The 10,541-nt window shown below is 47.0% G+C and overlaps 1 non-coding gene across 1 annotated transcript; it reads right to left on the reverse strand.

The window, feature by feature from the left end:
• Positions 1–9,886: 9,886 nt before the first annotated feature.
• Positions 9,887–9,990, reverse strand: LOC144613971 (U6 spliceosomal RNA). The gene has a single exon (XR_013551473.1). It is a non-coding gene; the product is annotated as a U6 spliceosomal RNA (small nuclear RNA).
• Positions 9,991–10,541: the final 551 nt, after the last annotated feature.

A 10,541-nucleotide genomic window follows, 5' to 3' on the forward strand; every position in this document is an offset into this window, starting at 1 on the left:
AAGAGGTCTTTACAGAGCTGTGGTACGTAAGGGGGGAACTGTAGAGTGAGCCAAGGGATGTCCCTGAGAGGAGGAGCCCTGGGTCAGAGGTCAGGGCATGTGTCAAGGCCCGAGAAAGAGGGGTGGCTGTTTGTCGATGACTCTAGTGGACATCTACTGGAGGTCTAAGAGGTAGGCCAACTGACCACCTGAATCCAGCATCTCCAAATGGAATTGAAAGGCAAACCTAGGAAGAGAAATATACCTTCCTTAACCCTGAAATCTGGTTTGACTCGTTGTGCATGTGTGTGAATGTACATATATTCAAGGGCCACAATATATGAATACTTCACGTAAAACATCTATCCTTGTCTTTCATAGTGAGTCAGGTGATGACCCAACATGCTCCATGACCTTGAGAGTTTAGTTTGTCTTTTGCAGCACTAAGTGTCTGCAGCTTACTGCTACGTCCTTGGTGCTCAGGAAATGCCTTTGAATTAAAAAGAATACATCAGTGAATTAACAAAGGAAAAAATACCAGTCTCCACATTCTTTACCTTATGTCTAAAACTGGCATCGGGTCTTTCTTTTGGGCCATCATCATCCATTCAAATTGGTAACCACAGACACGGGTGTCATCTTGGACACATCCTTCGACCTCACACACAGCCTCCAGGTAATTCCTACATCCAGCGTTTTCCAAACCAAAAGCCATGTTACAATGTACACAGCGCCCAAAGCAATCTATAGACTCCATGCAATTCCCATGAAAATTCCAGAGACAGTTTTCACAGAAATGGAAAAAATCTCCTGACTTTTATACACAACCAGAAAGACCCCAAATTGCCAAACAATATTGAGAGAGTAGAACAAAGCTCGAGGGACCAGACTTCCTGCTTTTGAGTTATATTACAAAGCTATAGTAATGAAAACCAGCAGGGCATTGGCCTAGAAAGAAACACATGGATTGATGCGACAGAATAAAAAGAGCAGAAGAATAAAACAAGACCCCTCTTCCCCACTTTTCTAGTAGTCACCTCCCTGACTGTGGTCCCGCTCAAGATTCTTCCTGCAAACGTTTTTGTTCTGTGCGATGGCCCAGACGTCTGTGCCTGGCCTCAGGCCTGGGGAAGGGTGCCATGGGGTTGGAGGGAGAAAGGTGATGTAAGGGAGTGAGTCAGAGCTGAGCACTCCCGGGGCCCCTGAGCCCAGGTGAGGGACAGTCACACTGCAGTGTGGACCGTGTTTGCCTTACTAGATGAGAGCCATTCGAGTATTTTCCTGCTGGCCTGGCCCAGAGCCCAGTCCTCTCAGGGCAGTCTGAGCAGCCCACCGATGACCCCTGTCCTGGTCACCCAGCTGCTCTGACAACACACAGCATCCCTAGAGGACGCTCTGACCTTTGCAGATGGATATTTGAGCTTTCAGTGTCCAGGGAAGGATCATGAGTGGATCCTCTCCTGGGTGCTTGGGATGGAGACATTAATTTTCTTCAGGTCACTAACAGCATCCAGGCTGCTCACCATAGGGCTTATTTTACAGTGTTTATGTTCCTGGACATATTAGTGTTCCCTGACATTGGGTTTGCTTGCTGCAGGGCCCTGCCATCACTACCAGTCTCCAATATGAATTTGTTTTAATGTTTATTTCTTTTTAAGAGAGAGAGGACAGAGAGAGAAAGAGAGAGAGGACAGAGAGAGAAAGAGAGAGAGAGAGAGAGGCAGAGAGAGAAAGAGAGGGAGAGAGAGCAGGGAGGTACAGAGAGAGAGCGGGAGACGCAGAATCAGAAGCAGGTTCCAGGCTCTGAGTTAGTGGCACACAGCCCAAGGCAGGGCTTCGGCTCACGAACCACGACATCATGACCTGAGCCGAAGTCTGAAGCTTAACTGACTGAGGCACCCAGGCACCCCTACCAGTCTCCAGTCGAAACCAATTTCAAGGCCTCATATTTCCCAGGATCACTCCCGGTTCATATGTGATAAAAAGTCCATGGGGGTTATTCTTGAACTTTGAATACTTTTTGCTGTTGCTGCTGTATTATGAGAATCTCCTGTTATATCCCATCACCTCCATGGTACAGGCTCTGGGGCCTTTGAAGTCTCCGTTTGTCAAAAGACTACCTGGTCTCCGCAGAGAAGTATCCACTGTACTTAATTCCCAATTTGGGTTTTGACCGGGCCTTTATACTTAGTCTGGAATTTAGTTTTCTTCTCTGGTATACTTATGACTCATTTGCCTCTCTAATAGTTCAGTTTTGTAAGTGTTTTCAGGATGACCATGATGTAAACCACTATACAGTACAAGGGAATCGATCTTCTTAGAAATTCGTTCTCTGCTCATCCATTAAGGGACATTCAGGGAAGGGAATCCCACTCACATTCAACCCTATTATATTTATTTGGTAAATGTTCCATTGGTTAAGAGTGAAAAGACGACAAAATGTCTAGATTTTTTCTGGTGATACCAGGGTTCTCTAGACAATGTAGGATGGGTTCATAGGCCTTTTCTCCAAAATAGTGAGATTCCTTTCAGCAGCATTCCAGACCGAGTCAGAGGAAAAACAAAGACAGAGAAAGCTTAGAACAGATGCAGTTACACTCTACTGGTCTCACCCTGGTAATTACATCTGCAACAGTCTCATTTCCAAATAGAGTCTCATCCTGAAATATGGGAGTTTTTAGAACCATTAATCACATGAATTGTTGGAGACACAGTTCAACGTGTAACAATTAATATCCACAGTTTATTCAGGTTTTCTTAGTTTTTACCTAATGTCCTTTTTCTGTAGTAAGATCCAGTTAAGATTCTTTGTGACATTGAGTTGTGAATTGTCCTTAAGCTTTTCTTACTGTGACACTTCTTCAGACTGTCCCTCTTGTTGGTGCCTTTTTCCATACTTACTGAGTGGGGGTTATGCCTGACGTCATTCAAGCCAAGGGTTTACACCTGTTCCATGAAATCTCCACACGGGAATGTGTCTCATCTGATTCCATTTATTTATACCATCAGTTAACAATATAGACGGCAGATACATGTGTAGACACTGAGTTACAACCCAATCCTTTTATGTTCCTGTGGTTGAAATCTTTCTAGTTTTGCCTCATGGGGGCCCTTTCAGTTGGCTCGTGAGCTCCTAGACACAACCTGTCCTTGTGTGTGTGCTCACATGTGTATGTGTGGTGGTTGTGCGCTGATTTGCTTGCGTTTGTTTTGGAGACAATGCCAGACAATGACAGAGTGTCATTTAAGGGCCATTAGTATCATATAGAATAATTCTGTGGCTCAGAGTGTTTTCCTCTGTTCACACGATTCATTCTTTTTCAGCGTTTAGCACCCCCACGACCTACAGATGTTTGCAGAGTTTTGCTTCTTCCAATGTTGGATATAATTATCAAATTATTTATAAAAGTGGCACCTCCTGGGTGTCCTCTTAGTTGGTTCCTGGTTTGGGTGATTATTTTAAACCTAGAATAAATATCCATGTGCCATGTTTAGGGTGCTTTCAGGCTTTTGTGATTAGCAATCAGTTGTTATAAACATTGAAGTGCAGGGTTTTTCCTATGGACAAAGGTTTTGAAACTTATCTTCATAATTTTACAATTTTAAATTGGCATTTTTTCACAAATAATAGATAAGAAGAAAAGACTAGCCACTGCCATGGAGATAATAGTACCAGATGCAAATAAGGCTGACTTATTCTTCAGGGACCACATGGGTAGAGTTCATAGAATAAATAAAAATGCTTTATTTATTTTTATATCAGAAGGAAAAATTGATATGATATGGCCTAGAAGTAAAATACCTGAGCTGATAAAACAAGAGATTTTTCTTCCATCAAGACTCTGTGTCGGAAGGGTTTTCTGAGAGTGACTTTGAGGACAGAAAGGACAGGAGGAACCTCACTCACGGAGGTGCCCTTGCATGGACCTGCGTCCAAGTCATCAGCCACGGAATGAGCAGAATCACAGGCTAAGCTGAGGAGGCAACTGCTGATGTGTTTCCCTTCTTTACAGATGAGTAACTAGGTTTTTGTCTCACTTCCCCACAGGCCTGGACCACTGTGTAAGCACTGCCACTGCTGTACCACGATGAGCAGTAATAATCAGCCTCGTCCTCGGCCTGGAGCCCAGTGATGGTCAGGGTGCCTGTGCTGCCAGACTTGGAGCCGGAGAATCGATCAGGGACCCCTGAGGGTCGGTTGCTATTATCATAGATGATGGTTTTGGGGGCCATTCCTGGGATTTGTTGGTACCAGTACACGTAACTACCAACTCCAGTGCAGGAGATAGTGACCCTCTGGCCCAGGGCCCCAGACACTGAGGATGGTTGAGTCAGCCCTGACTGAGCCCAAATCCCTGGGAAGAGAAACAACAGAGAGGATATTCTTGGAGTCTAGAGACAAGAGGAGGAATCAGGCTCACACCTGTGCTTCCAGAACCCCTTCCCGTGTCCCCACATCAAGTCACCTGTGCAGTGGGCGAGGAGGGTGAGGAGGAGAGGTGACCAGGCCATGGTGGAGGTCAGCACTGATCCTGCCTTCTGTTGCCTCACAGCTGAGCAGAGCCTCCCTTCACCTCTCCCTTCACCTCTTCATCTGTTGAGAGGGGGAGGGCCCAACCATGCAAATGCAACCCCCCTGTTTTTTGACTCCTCACTGACTTCTTTAGGTGCCTCTGTCTGAGGATGTCAGGGGGATGGGCAGGGTAGGGGCAATTTCAGGGCAGCGGGTGGGGAGGTCACAGATGTGAGGCCTGAGCAGAGGGCACAGGCAGTGGCAGGTGGCAGTTCTCATCTCTGATCTACCGTGACACCTCAGAAACAGGCCTTGAGTGCCCCTTAGTGTCCAGACACAGACATGCCATTGTATGACATGAGCAGAGCCCATCAGAGACCACTTCTGCCTCCCCACTGCTCTAGCCACTCTCCTCTAAGTGGTAGACCAGGTCTCCCAACGTGGCCCCCCATCACCTCAGGGAAGACTCTCTGTTCTACTCAGACTCCTGGGGGTGAGCCTGTCCATGGCTCCCTTGACTGTTCATGGATCAGGACTGAAGAGTTGTCTCTACACACATTCCTCTAACAGTAAATGTGTACCAATAAGGGAAGGAGTTAACTGGATATGACAGCGGAGGCAGGGGTTCAGGCACCCATGCCAATGCAGGAAGCAGCAGAGAGAAGAGGGCAGCTCCCATGGGGAACTTTGGCAGATGGGACCTGACCCTGATGAGATTATTCTTTACATGTGCTTCTTACCCAGATGGAGTGTGTTGATTCACACTCTATCACGGCATCTATGTCAATGTGCTCTTTGTCAGACGTCTGAGTCATTCCAGTTTTCTCTCCCAAAGTGCATCAGGAAATATCAGTTAAATCCTAAGGATCCCATTTGGGGCATCTGCTCTAGGATTCAAGTATATTCTTTCTGAAACCCTTCCCAAATCCATGGTAGCTCTGTTCCGCAGACCTCGCAAAGGACCGTTTTCAACCTATGTCTTCCCTGGTGGTCAAGAGGAACTTGAATGACTTTCTGGTCTTTTTATTCTATGGCATCAACCTATGTGTCTCTTGAGAACAATACCACGTTGGTTTTCATGACTACAGATTTGTAATATAATTTGAAAGTACAAAAAATGGTGTCTCAAGGTTTGTTCCTTCTCAAGATTGCTTTGTCTATTTGGGGTCTTTTCTGGTTCTATACAAAATTTGTGTGTTTTTTTTTTATATCTGTGCAAAACGTCATTGGATTTTTTATGGGGATTGCATTGAATTTATAGAGTGCTTTGGGTAGTGTGCACATTTTAGCATTATATTCATTGTGGAGATCCCAGGATTTAGGAATTACCTGGAGGCTGTGTGTGAGGTGTAAGGGTTTGTCTAAGATGACCTCCATCTCTGTGCTTAAAAATGTGTATGGATTATGATGATTCAAACGAAAGAAGAGTTACTAGTTTTGGCAATAAGGTAAAGAATGTGGATATGTGTATTTTTTCTTTTTTTATTCACTGATGTATTCTTTTTAATTCAAAAACCTTTCCTGGGCACCAGCTAAATACCAGTAGGCTGCAGACACTCAGTGCCTCAAGGACAAACAAAACTGTCAAGGTCGTGGAGCCTGTTAGGTTTTCATCTGACACACTATGACAGACAAGGAGGAGATGTTTCATGTGAGGTATTCAATGGGAAGCATTGAATATTTATAGGACTAGTGCACACGGTACTATGTTAACCGAGAGTCGATGACTAGAAGTGTGTGTGTGTATAACTGTATCTTATGTATTATTTATACGTATTTTGTGTTATATATGTATATATGTATATATGTATACATATATACATATATATGCATATATGTGTGTATATACATATATATATATATATATATGTATATACACACATATATGATATAAATCCCAGGAGATATATCCTAGATGTATTGTCATGAACAGTGCAGAGATGGATTAGATAAACCACTGGGGAAAATAATTGTGTGAATATTTACAGTAGGAGTAGAACCTTGTGTGAGACAGAGAAGGACTAGAGAGGGATCTGATGTGAGTAATTATAATACATTGCACACTGAGAAAGGAGGGCTTAGAGCACCAGGATCTTCTGGGTCATGGGATGAGCTCTGTCCTTACAATTCCCAAGCTTCTGCAGGTTCCCAAATGGGCAATCCCGTCTGGATGGGGGCCCCATTCTGGTGCAGGTGACCCAGTCACCTCCAGTGTCTCTCCTCAGCGCTGGGGCTCCCTGGCTGCATCTAGGGATGACTGTGTTGTTGACCATCACCTATGGGTGCTCTTGGGAAAAGGCAACGTGAGAGGCACATGCCCCTTGTTTCTAATTACAGTCTGTCCTTGAAGAATCCCATGTGCATTTTTGTTAACGTACCCTGCCCCATGAAGTGTGAGGATGGGGGCAGGTGCAGAGAATTATGGGGACTGGCTTGCCTGGGTGGGAAGTGACCTGGCATGACAAAGAGATGGGATGTCTCCTCAGGCCTTCCTGATACAGCCTGTGGAGTGGTGAGCCTGCCCTCTGCACTTCTTATCCCTCAGTGCAGGACACAACTTCCCTGAGGGGGTCCCTCACCTGACGTCCCAACAACACAACTATCTAAGTGGTGGTGGGGGGGGGGGGGCACAGAGTGATTCATGCTGAGGAAGCCACAGCTCTGAAGTAAGGACTGAGGTGTGGTGGTGCCTGCCACACAGGAGGTCGCACTTGGGGGATCAGAAGCCCCCGACCCTGTGTACGGATGGATGGGGTGCCAGGCAAGCTCAAGTCCAGAGGGTCCCTCTCTGCTCAACTCTAGTTCCTTCTCCCAGTCCTAAGTGAGCCTGAACTCTGAGACAGCAGGGGGCGCTGGAGGTCTGTCCCTGTGCATTGGGGGAGGTGCAGGGATGGCTGGGCTGTGTCTCAGCTGGGCACCCAGTCCTGGAACCCTGCCTTGTACCCTCTGCTCTATGCTCACCGGGGCCCACGATTGGCTCCCCAGCCCCCCCCCCCAACTCAGTTGTCACCATATTCAGTGAGTAGGTTTAGGGACCCAGGAGGGGAGTGATTTGCATGAAGGATTCCTCTCTGCTCTCCAAAGTGGGGAGAGGATGAGAGAGGCTTTGTGCAGTTCTCTCACTGGTGGGCTCAGTCAGGGGCACAGCCTGGGCTGTCTCCACCTTGACCTGGACCCCTCTCCTCCTCACCCCCCTTGTTCTCCGCATAGGTGACTGGCTGTGGAAAGCAAGGCGAGTGATTTTGGGCTGGGGTGTGCTGGCCTCCTTCTTCCCCTCTTTTGAAGAACAAGCTGGAGGCATTCCCTCAGGACCTGCCTGTCCGTGTCTCCACTGCTCTGTTGCAGGGCCTGGGCACAGTGTGCCCCGATACAGGAGGCCTCACTGTCAGGGTTTCAGGGGCACAAGGTGACCCTCACCTGTACGGGAATTAGCAACAGTGTTGGAGCAAATTATGTGGGCTGCTACCAAGAGATTTCTCTCAGCGTTACCACAACTGTGGTGCTCAGAAGAAATGAGCCCTCGGGGATCTCAGCTCGGTTCTCTGGCTCCCACTCTGGGAACAAGGCCTCTAGGACCTTCTCAGCCTGCAGCCTGAGGATGAGCCTTATTGTTAGTGCTCAACATGGGGCAGAAGCATCTGTTCTGACATACTGCTGCAGGCCCATGGGGACCTGAGACAGAAAGCTGTCTCTGTCACCCCCAGGACTGCCAGTGAGAAACAGACAGGGAGGCCTTGGAGACCCTGGAGGGTCTGAGGGTCTGACTCTGAGCACAGAGGAAATTTAAAGGGTCAGTGACAGTAGTTGCCTCTCATTTGTTTTTTCTTCCTTTCCTGTCTCCCTTTCCTGTCTCCCTTTCCTGTCTCTCTTTCTTTCTTTCTTTTCTTCTCTCTCTTTCTCCCTCTATCTCTCTCCCTTTCCTCTTTCCTTCCTTCCTCCCTTCCTTTCTTCCTTGGATAAAGAGCTTTATTTGGATTAAATGAGAGCTGGTGAAAGAGAAGGGCCCAAGACTCCAGTGAGATTAGGTTCCAAAAGGGCAGGCAGAGCTTATCAACCCAATGGACTCCATTTCCCAGCAGCCTTCCAGTTAGTAGGGTCAATAAAGGCCTGCTGGGAAATGTATTTGCCAGTAAATCACCAACGTCTGCCAACCATCACTACAATGGTAGAGTTTCTCTTTTCCATACTTAAATCTCCACAACACCTCCCATGACACCACAAATATTACAAAAAATGTTTTAAAAAATCGCATTTGACAGATCTTGTACTCGTCTTGAGTAGTTAGCTCCAAAGTCTCATCATCTTCCAAAAATAGTTCTACTAAACTCATCGGCTGAAACGTCCATCCATGTAGTGAGAAGACAGTCTTTGCTGGCCCATGGTCATTCTAATCCAATTTCCCCAGCCAGTAGGGCTGCATAGCAGAGTAAGGCTCAGATTGGGGGTGAAGGGGGAAGGGACGGGGCTAATTTTCTCCAGTATAAGTTCGCATCTAAAGCTTGGTGGGAGAGCAGAACCAGAAAGGCTTGAGGGAAGGGTCCAGGCCCTGTACTCGGTCTGAAGAGAAGGAGGAGGAGGAGGAGGTGGAGGAGGAATGCTTACCATGCTTGTTGTATTTGTATATCTGTAAGAACTTTCTTCATTTTCTTCCATGTTTTCTTTTCCATCTGTTTTCCATGCCAGGTGCCAAGGGATTCACAGGAGGAATGCCAGGAGCAGGTGGTGGGTAGGGAGCAGGTAGGGACCTAGGGGTTGGCCTCCCGGATGCCCTGGTTATGGTGCAGGATGGGGGTGCACTGGGGAAAAGCTGGATGCCCCCGGGGAGCTGCTGCAGGAGATGGAGAGGGGCCTGGAGGGCAGGCAGGGTGGTCAGGTGGTGGATGGCAGGATGGGCACCTTCAGGGTACCTGACGTCAGTAGATCTGGATTTGGACCTGGCTGCTTGGCATTGGGATTCCACATGTTCAGGTGTTTCCTCCAGCCTTTACACACACCACCACCCGGGCTTGACTCACCCTGCCTCTCACCTCAAGTTCTTTTTCCTAAAAATAAAACAAATCTAGTGAGATAATTTGCATGTCACCGAGTTCACTCATTCAAGTATACAACCCAGCAGTCTGTAGTATATTTACGGAGTTGTGCAAACATCATCATGATCGAATCGACAACATTTCCATCACCTGCGGAAAAAGCGCTGACCCACTAGCAGTCATGCCATTGCCCCTCTCTGCACTCACCCCTTTGTCACCACCGGTTCCTTCCTGTCTGCAGTGACTTCCCTCTTGCGCACATTTCACAGGTGCTGAATCACAGAACAGGTGCCACTGTAAGCACTTCACTCACTGGCATTAAGAATGTGTGCATTGTTGCGGGAACATCAACACCACCATCTGTAAATATATGGATTGCTTCACTTGGTTGCTTGTCACTCTTGTGCAGCGACCATGCCGATCTATCTGTATGGTTCCAGTTTTAATGGCATCGGCTGTCAAAACAGTAATCACTTACTTTTCCTTAGTGGTTTATACAATAATTAAGGATTTCATTCTTTTTCAATTTTTATCTTCCAATATCAATTCACCCCTTCCATGATTTATGTTATATATTTGTACATACTTCTTTTTGTTCAACAATTTAGCCAGTAGTTGCTGTATTCTGTTATGAAAAATAATACTGTGTGTTATGAGACTGTTTTTTTGGTTTTGGTGTCATGCATTTTTGCTTTACCCTTGGAGAGGATGCAGGCTGTGTCTCCTTTCCCTGGTTCCTATTCCCTCGTGCCTGGTGGATGCCAAATGTTCTTGCCCTCATTTCCCTTGACTGAGGTGTTTCCAGAGTCCCTTCCTGACTTTCTCACCCCCTGTGCCCACAGCTCTGCAACTGAGACCTCCTGTCTCCCTCTTGCTCTTCCTGGATGCATGTCCCGTGGTCAGGGCTCAGGTCTCCCCACATGCCGGCCTGTGTCTTCACATTCAAGGGACTTTCTCCTCTCATGCTGGTTCAGGCCACTAGTCGCCTTCCCTTTCTGTCTCCTACAGCTTTTTCTGGA

This window comes from Panthera onca, chromosome D3 (assembly GCF_046562875.1).
Source record: "Panthera onca isolate mPanOnc1 chromosome D3, mPanOnc1 haplotype 2, whole genome shotgun sequence".
In the NCBI taxonomy this organism is placed as follows: domain Eukaryota; kingdom Metazoa; phylum Chordata; class Mammalia; order Carnivora; family Felidae; genus Panthera; species Panthera onca.